The sequence below is a fragment of the Cryptomeria japonica genome, chromosome 7, assembly GCF_030272615.1.
Source record: "Cryptomeria japonica chromosome 7, Sugi_1.0, whole genome shotgun sequence".
NCBI lineage: Eukaryota > Viridiplantae > Streptophyta > Pinopsida > Cupressales > Cupressaceae > Cryptomeria > Cryptomeria japonica.
The window spans coordinates 243,075,978-243,086,304 of NC_081411.1; positions in this window are offsets into that span (position 1 = coordinate 243,075,978).

Genomic DNA, 10,327 nt, shown 5'->3' on the forward strand with positions numbered 1-10,327 from the left:
TGCTAAAGAGAAATTAATTTAAAAAATCATGCGATTTTTTTTCCTTTGAAAGTGAAGGTGGATGCCTGTGCAGGTACAACATGGTCATACTATTTTGTACAAACATACAAAATTTCTTACAATTATATAGATTTTCTTGCAACTAATTTTTTGCCTTGATTTTGATGATTTGATAAGCAATTTTAGGGTTATTCGACATTGTAGATGTTGGCATTGTTGTCATTGATGTCAACTGGTTTGGCATGGTCACCAGTGAGTAATTAGTGGTGACCGGTATGGGTGAAGTAAGACATGATGATGTCAACCAATATGTGTGTAAGCAGACAGAAAGGTATGTTACCGGTACACGTGAAATGTATCATCTACTGGTAAAGCAGGCCCACCAGCAAGGCAAAGAAAGCAAGCAAAGAAGATCAAAAGTATGTGAACTGGTACACACAAAGAAGTCTAATGTTATCGATCAATTGACTTAGTAGATGAACCATCATGTTTCATGGAAGGCCAAGTTGATCCATCGATAGAGAAGTGGTCAGCAGGTATGAAGGTCCACTGGTAAAGGTAGGTTATACCGGTAAGGTGAGTTGAATCAATAGTTAGTCTTTATCGATGAAGGATGTCTAATCGACATAGAAAACTAAGCATAGGTGGATTTTGACAAGGATGACAGGTGGAAACCAAGTGGCGAGCACACAAAGGTCGATAAAGTATTCATCGACGTAGTAGTTAGCAAGCAGGTTCGCTATAATGAAGAACCCACAAATCATGGGAGGATGGCAGAATGTTGTAGCTTGAGGAAGACAATGTGGCAAGATGATTGAACTAACCTTGCAAGACGGTCTGATCTTTGTACCCATTTTTTGAAGGAACAACCAAGCCATTAATGGAGATTGACTAAGAAACACAAAAAAGTATGTCATAGACATCCAAAAATAGAAAATGCACATTGGAAAGAGAGGAGATGGCAGTGTTGTTTTGTGTGATGCAGATCATCATTCTAGAAAAATAGATCCAATCAGATTTGATATGGATTGAGTTGGTTAAGGTAAAACCTAACACAACACTATTTGAATGTTGCTTGTGGCGGGAACCCTAAAAGATAAATATGTCAACTCGAGACTGAAATGAGTTGATGCTAGATGCAAGGTGTGAGAGAGAAGAGAGCCTGAGAAAGAAGAAATATTATCTATCTTAGAGTTATCTCTTAGAGAGTTACAATGTGTGTTAGCAGGCTAAACCTGTGAGAGAGTCTAATTGGTAGAGACAGAGTAACCGGTAAATTGTTACACTCTTAACAGTCAAGCATACCGGTAAGGAGTGATTGGTTAGGAAGGCATCCAAGAGTGACATTGTGAAGTGTGAGGCTTAGAGAGAGAGAAGAAAGGGTGGGAGTAATTGGTGAGTGATCAGAGAGAGTAATCTGATAACCGACAATGTGAAAACTAGTGAAGAGGAGGAGGTTGTTAACTAACAGAAATCCATTGATCAGGTGTTGCTGAACTTATTTACAACTAGGTGCTATCACTGTATCAAAATTTTATTTCATTATATTACACTGAGTTGGTGCTTGGTGCTGGGGTTGGTGCTCCTTGGGTTGGTGCTCCTTGGATTGGTGCCCCAAATTATTATAATTTGATTGTTTCATTGTGAGGCTAGATTGGAGCAATAGACTCCAACAACACTTATCACCGAGTTTTTTCCCATATTGGATTTTCCTCGTACATCTAGTGTTGTGGGTTATGCATTTGTGTGTTTGCCTCTTTTGATATCCACTATTATCTTACTGGTTTGATTGTTTAGTGTTTAGGTTGATAACTGATATTCCAAGCTTGGTTTAAAAAGAAAAGTTTTCAAGAACCATGGATTCACCCCCCTCTTGGTGGTACATTGTGTTCGATAGTAGACATGATGACAAACTCTGTTTGAGCCAAATATGCATAGAAAATTCACCTTAGGTTGGATCCCTCAAGAATGTGGACAAGAACTTGACAAATTTTGTTGGATACCATACATGACTTCTTCACCAAATTCAAGTTTCTCAAATTATAGTTGTAGTACAAAATTGTGAAGAACTCTTAGTTGATTCTCTCTATCCTTTCCAAGATTGGTCTAGATTATTTATTTTTTGTTTATACATTTTATTGTCACCAAAGATTCTTTGATATTGTGCAGAATTTGATGATCAACCATAGGAGCCAAGAATCATCTACAAGCAAAACGCATATCACACAAAAGAGATCAAGCAAAGATTGTATGCTTGCACAAAGAATAAATTGGTGATACAATTACAATTAATGAATGAATCCTTATAAAAGGATAAATGAAACCCTAGGTGTAAACCCTAGTGCTAAATTCAGGAGAACTAAAGCAATGCAAAGTAGGAGCTAAATTAAGCTCAACTACAACTAGAACTAATGCTAGAAAAACAAAATATATATAATAAAAAAATACCTAAGTTTATCTTAAGTGAAAAAGAATTCAAAGGATCTAATTAATAAATAATTAGATAATTGTCCTAAAATTACTCCAATGAGATATTGCCTCAAACTAGGCACAAACTAAATGGAAATATGCTTAAAGGATCTGCTTTTCACCACTACATTTTAGCCCCCCTTTTGGGTTGGATATGAATTTCTAAGTATGAATCATGTATCTAAGTATTCTCATTTTGAAATATGCATGAATTAAAGACAACCAATGGAAAACCTACAATCCATTAAAAGATGAATATTCTCCTTCCAAATATGTTCTCTATGAATTTCCTAAAATTCAAGGTTAAAATATTTCATGAGTAGCTTCTAACTCACAAGGTAAATTGAATGTAAAAATGAGAGTATTGATGATCATGCATGCCTCCTTCAATTAATTTTCATTAAAGGGTGTAGTGGTTGAAGAAAATTCTTAGTATATGTCAATGTTGAAGATAAAAGATAAAAGAAAAGATTGATAATAGTATATATCTCAATATAATCATGATGAGAACATAGTTATATTGAGGGAGGGGGGAATTAGTACAATACAATATTTTTTACTTATTAAATTTCAACAACCACAATACAACATCCACGCAAGATGTACTAACTATAAAACACAAGATTTATATGGAAACCCTTTCAAGAGAAAACCACAAAGTATGATTGTTTGGATCTACTGTCCAAATCAAGACATAATTTTTTTTCTTACAAATCTTTATAAGAAACAACCCACTAGAGACACCAATCCTTTCTACTAAGAACCAACTTATCAAGATACACCAATCTCTTCAATTGAGAGGCACAAACTTCCAAATGAGCACAATTTTCACCTTCTTGAAAATAGCTTCTTCAATGGATAATAAAAATAAATTTTGTACTTTCACTGCTACAATAAATCTACACTTTCACACTTCACAAATTTGTTGCAATAAATTTACACTTTCATACTTTACACAATATGTTGGAATAAATCTACATTTTCATACTTCATAAGATCTGTCGCATTGTTTTCAAATATGCTCTTCTTCTTTGAAATTCTAATGTAATAAATCTACCTTTCTCTTCTTTTGAATGATATTACATTAAATGCTTATATTCTAACCTCAAGTCCTACTTCTATTTATACCCCAATCATGCCTGTTTGCCCAATAGGTTCAACCTTCTAAAGGAGGTCATCCAACTTTAAAAATAATAATTTTAATTTAATTTTTCTCTGAGGGTTGCCCAACATAAATAATTTGTTTTATTTTAATTATTTCCAAGTTGGGTGATCATATTAAGAGAGTCGATCCATCTGAAGGAAACCTCATTTAACATTAAATCAAAATTTCTCAAAATAGTGTAGGCCTAATTTTAGTCTCCTTTGACATCAATGACAATAATATTTCCAATGATCTCCCCTTTGTCATTGACAACAATCCTAAAAAGAAATAATCTATGAATGAAAAAAGAATATAATTCTCCCCCTATTTGTAATACTCCCCCTTTGACATCAATGGAAAGGGCTTTATGAAGCTAAAAGACGATGCAATGAATAACTCTTCCTATATTTGTGCTTCTCTGGAATTTTTCGACTAGATGAGAGTAAGATTACTTCCAATTTTTTCATAAGATACTCAATAATCTCTCTAGGAAGGGGCTTTGTGAAGATATCCGTGATTTGTTCTTTTATGGTAACATACTCCAATTTGACTTGCTAGTCTACTACCTATTCTCTTAATAAATGAGGCTTGATAGGAATATCCTTTGTCCTAGAGTGCATAATCAAATTCTTCAAAATATTGTGTGCACTTTGTTGGCATATTGGCATAACCGATAATGTGATGATATTGATGAACAGGTACAAGGATTATTGGTGATGATTTAGTTGAGATGGTATTTGATAAATTGATAATCATTTTGTGTTGTCATTGATGGAAACTATGGTTACATTGTTTTATCATGTTATGTAAGTCGTCTATGATTGATCGGAAAGATATGGAGTGGATTTGACAGTTAACTGGCAAATAGGACTTTAACCGGTAAATGTGAAACTGTGTTATGCTTTAAGTAATTGGATCTTGAGATTGATGAAGAATTTGGTGTTACGGTTTGGAGTATGTGTTGGTAACATTGTAATAAGGTTATGGCCAGAACCGCATCATGTTTTGGCTACCGGAAGTCATATTTGTGATTGACTGATGTATTTTATTAGGGTTTTAGTAGGGTTTAAGAACCGTTATTCAAATCCTATAACTGGTAATGATTTTGAGTTCGGTGGTATATTACATTATGTTTGTAAAATGGTCATGGTGTGGCTAAATCCCCGTGAAGTGTTTAAATGATGTTTTGGCACGATCAAAGAGCGAATTTCTTGGGAATTTGCAAAGTGCTTAGTAGAATGAGCTAAGGGTTTGAAAGTGTATCAGATCGATGTGCGGTGATCATTCAACAACTGTAATTGATTTGTAATTGATTGTAATGATCCACATGATGATCTGTAATGAGTTGTAAAGATCTGTGATGATCTATGATGTAAATATTAGGGTTTTATAACCGACTAAGTTGTAAAGTCTATTTAGGGTAAGTTTGTGATGATTTACTATGTCAGTGATCAAGAGAAGAGTGTGTGTCTACAAGAGAGAAGTAGATTGGAATGGAAAAGGATATGTACAAGCAAAAGTGTTATTTTCATATCATTCATATGTTGTTTCCTAATAGTTGCAGCAGACTCAAAATCCCTTAACCGAGTAGGTCTTGACAAGCTTGGTTGTATAAATCCCTTCACTAGGTGACTCATTAGCTTGGGTTCTAAACCCTTTCACAAGGGTAATCCTAATAGAGTAAAGCTCCTAATAGGGATGAGGTATATCCCTTAATCAGGGGACTCCTAACAGGGTATGCTCCTAATCGGGCATATTTGTAAGCTCCTAACCGGGCTAGGATCCTAACCAGCCGCATTTTGAAAGAGTGCAAAAATCTTGTAGGTACCAATTCCCGCCGTGGTTTTTCCCATTTGGGTTTCCACGTGAAAATCTCGGTGTTCATGTGTTGATTGATTTCTTATGTGTTGAGTTGATATCTTTCTATTGCATGCATGTTGATGGACACTTAGAAGAATAGTTTGATAAATCAGATTTGCAGTATGATTTCAGTTATTACTAGTATTGTTAATGAGTTGTTTTTGGAAGAAAAATCTGGTGGTTGTTAAAGTTTTAAAGTTTATTATTATTACTGATTCACTCCCCCTCTTAGTAATAATCGATTCCTCACAAATAACAATTGGTATCAAAGCATTGGACCTCTGTGTTCAGAAGCTTAACCGCTTGAGGAAAAGATCCGGGGGAAAATGATAAAGAAGGAGAATCCAAATTTTACTAAGGACAACTACACAATATGGAAAGACAGAATGAAGATTTATATCAAAGGTATTGGTTCTCAGTTTTAGAAACATGTTACTACTAAATATTTACCCCCTGCCGGTCCTCTAACTCCAGATCAGCTTAAGGAGCAACATGAAAACAATCAAGCACTAGAAGCCATTGTAAGTGCATTGTCTGATACTGAATACATTGATGTACATGGATTAGAAAACTGCATCTGAAGTTTGGGAGAAATTAGAACTAATCTATGGTGGTGACAAACATGTTCAAAAAGATAAGGAAAAGAGTCTTAGAGGTAAATTTGATGAAATGAGAATGGTAGAAGGTGAAAATAGAGCTTAGTATGGACAAAGGATTAAAGAGGTTGTCGGTGGTATTAAAAGTGTTGGAGGAAAGATTGAAGATGACACTGTTGTAAGTAAGATGTTAATAATTATTTTACTTGCCTATGTTATAAGAGTCTCTGCTATTCAAGAGTTAAGGTTAGTAAGTAGTGATAAAGTCACTGTTGATTCTCTTATTGGTAAACTGACTGCATTTGAATTAAATAGTTTTGATAATGGTATTTCTAAGACGTTTGAATCAACTTTTCAAGTATCTGTAATTGGTACACCTATGAGAAAAGGGAAATATGTATCTCACGGTTATGACTGCAGATCTAGTCATGGCGGTAGCAAAGGAGACAATGATGATGAAGACCATGTGATGGAGTTTGAAGCTCTTCTGGCTAAGAGACTTCCAAGAGGCACTAGTAAATATAAAGGTAAACTGTCTCTTAAGTATTTCTCTTGCAATAATATTGGACATATTGCTGAAAATTTCCCTAACAATGATAGTAAGGAGAAGTTTAGGAAATATAAAGGAAAATGAAAGAAATAATGCTATGTTGCACTTGATGAAGGTGTGACAGATGAGGAATATGAAGATGATGACAATGAGGAGATTGTCTTTGTTGTTGTGAAGGAAGATTTGACTGATGAAAAGGCCTTGGTATCTCAATTTGACTCTAGTGTGGTAAGATTTGGTAATAACTCACCCTGCATGGTAAAAGGTAAAGGATCTATTTCACTGAATGGTAAGAGTTATATGCGGGGAAGTTGGGAAACAAAAATGAAATGGTTGGATTCAAAAGACCCACACACCAATGAGACTCTTGGTGCAAGTATAGGAACTATTTAAAATAGTTCAACTTTCCAAGGGATGTCCCATTGTTCTCTATCTCACAAGATCCCTAAAGTCAATGTTTTTGCTCTCAGATCACTGAGCAAAGTGACTTAGGAATGACAACTCCAAGAATGAGTGATGTTTGATTTATATGCATGAATGCATTCTAAGATGTATGATATTGAATCTATGATGATTAAGCTAGCATAAAGATAATGATAAGATTAACAAATTATCCTAGCAATGATATACTAGTATAACATGAATATTCTATGATATAGTAAAATGCTTATAAATGTTATTATGATGATTTAACAAAGAGAGGCTAAATACTTAGTAATTACACTATGATGTGGATGCCTAAAGATTATTGATTGATTAAAAAAGACTATAAGTTTGATGCACAAAGACTTGATTGTGAAAATGAAGAATGAGAGATTTATTTATAGGAAAAATAGGGAAATGGATGGTCAAGATTGAATAATATTAACAAGGGTCAGGATTGAAAGTTAATCAATCCATGTTCACAATTCTCACCAATGAAATGGTGACAATTGTCAACAAGAGGTTGCTTGAGAGGAGATGAGAATCATTAAATGCTTCAGAAGACATGAAGGTTACCTTAGGAGGTAAGGGTTAAGGTTAGGTTAGGGTTATCCATTGGATAAAGCTTTTACCCAAGGGGTAAACTCTTGTGCAAGGGTTAAAGGGATAACCAAGGTTAAAGCTATGAATGCTTGATTAGACCCTTGGGTTAGATGAGGGTTGAGTTAGAGAGAAAGTCTCTAATCATGCAAGAAGGTTGAGTTAATCATTAATGGTTATGTAAGAGCCTTAAATGGTTTGGAAGACTTTGAGGGTTAACTTGTTGAGGACATAAATCCTTTAATGCATTTCAAAGACTTTGGAGGTTCTTTGCTTAGGAAATGTGACAATAACTAGGAGATGGATTAGGATAAATTGGAATTGATTAGAAGAATCTAGACGGGGTTTAGGAGGCAAGTGGGAGATGTAGGAAAATGCAAGTGGAGGGAAAAGGATTTTAATTAAAATAAAATTACTTTATTTCAACAAAACATATGCAACTTGCATTTGTAGGATTTTGCAAGTGGGGGGATTTAAATAAATAAATTAGATTTATTTATTTGCAAGCATCAATTTAATTAAATATAAATTTAATTAAAAAGGGAGAAAGGGGAATTAATTAAATAAAGTAATTTATTAGATTAAAGGCTAGAAAAGGTTTAGGTGAATTTAATTAAATAAATTGAGTAATTCATTTAATCAAATAGATGAAAATGAAGAAATTAATTAAATAGAATTTAATTAATAGGGGGAATGGGGTTAGAATAAATATTAAATATTAATTTAGGAAAGTGGTTAGATTTATACGTCTACATTTTGCCCCTCTTTGAAGTGACGTGTGCTGCCAAAATTTGATCGATATGATGTTTGTGTGTCAAAATGTCAATATGATGCCCCACATCTAGATTTGATTTAATATAAAAAGTTGATATGAGACTGATGTCGATATGAGATTGATATGAAATTGATATCGATATGTCAGAGATAAATTGAGAAAATTATGATTTTTGGGGTAGTGTTGCGATGTAGTACGATTTTTGAAAGTTGGATGATTTGAATTGTTAAAATTTTTGATATTTATTTGTCGATAAATTTTAAAAGGAATATTGAAGAAATGAGGAAGAATAATGTGGGCATAGTGCATACATGTCCCACACATCCACCAAGGTCGCGTTGGTATGAATCTTGATTGTCGATATGGGTCCTAATTCGATATGGGTCTTGATTTGATATGGATCCTGATTAGATATGGGTCTTGATTTGATATGGGTCCTTGATTTTTGATATGGGTCTGATTCTAATTCGATATGAAACTTGGAGTGACTAATTTCGATATGGAACTTGACATCCAGGAACTTTGGACATTTGTTTGTTCTGACTGATGATTAGTTACTACTTGTATCATTGATTTTCCTTTGGATCAACATGTGGTCACACATGTGCATGATGATATGATATGGATGCAACTATTTTGATGAGCTATATGATATGCTTTTAATCTAAATGACTTTTTCAGATGACGATGCAGATGATGGTTGGACATGATGAATGCAGATGATGGTTGGATTTGATGAATGCAGATGATGGTTGGATTTGATGAATGTGGATGCTTCTAACATGTTTTGTGATTTTGTGTGTTGTGGATAATGTGGTCTATCATTATACATGTTGTCAATATGATATGCTCATGTATGTGGATAATGATATGATTGATCATATGGATCATATTGATAAGATTGATTGGAATTGATAAGATTGAGGTCAAGTCTAGTTCCAAGCATGACACAACTTGTATAAGACAAAGATGGTCAAAGCGTTTGGTTTCAGGAATGATATATCATGTCTAAGACATGATCAAAACGTCTGGTTTCAGGAAAGATACATCCTGTATAAGACCTGATAGAATAGATCAGATGAAATGGATTGATAGAATTGATAAGATTGAGATCAAGTCTGGTTTTAGGAATGACACCTCCTATATAAGACAAAGATGATCAAAGCATCTGGTTTCAGGAATGATATATCTTGTATAAGACATGATAAAAATGTCTTGTTTCAAGAAAGATACATCTTGTATCAGACCTAATAGATGAGAGAACGTCTGGTTTTAGGAAAGATACATCCTACATAAGACATGATAAATGAGAGTTGGATGAATGATGAAGATATGAAAGTGAAGAAAGATTCCATGATGATGTGATAGATATGCATGCAAGGGATGCAATGATGAATGTGACTAGACGATGATGATGAGATGTATGATAGTGATAATCATATGAGATTAATGAAAGATGAAAATCAACTTTAAGATGATATGAAACTAAATGATCATGTTAATTTTGTCATTGTCATTCCTGTTTAGTCACTTATTTGTGCTCTTTTTTGTCATCATTGAGCTTTTGATATGTTGAAAGTTTAATACATGCATTATGGTATAACTGAACCATAACAACCTGAGTATAACTTACATGGATTTTGATATTGCAAGATGGTACAAGCATCGAGGTATAATTGAACCAAGACGACCTGAGTGTTGCTTGTGTAAAACAGACAAGAGTTAACCATTTGCATGTGCAAAGTGGAAAATGTCTTAAATGATATGTTTCCAATCATGTCTCGAGACAAATTTGCACCGTACAAATGATCACCTCACAGACAAAAAACCAAAGAAAAATATTAGATTCCTTCATCGCTTCTCTAGCTCAATGCATCCTTGAGTAGCTCAGGAGATCTAATGATTTACAA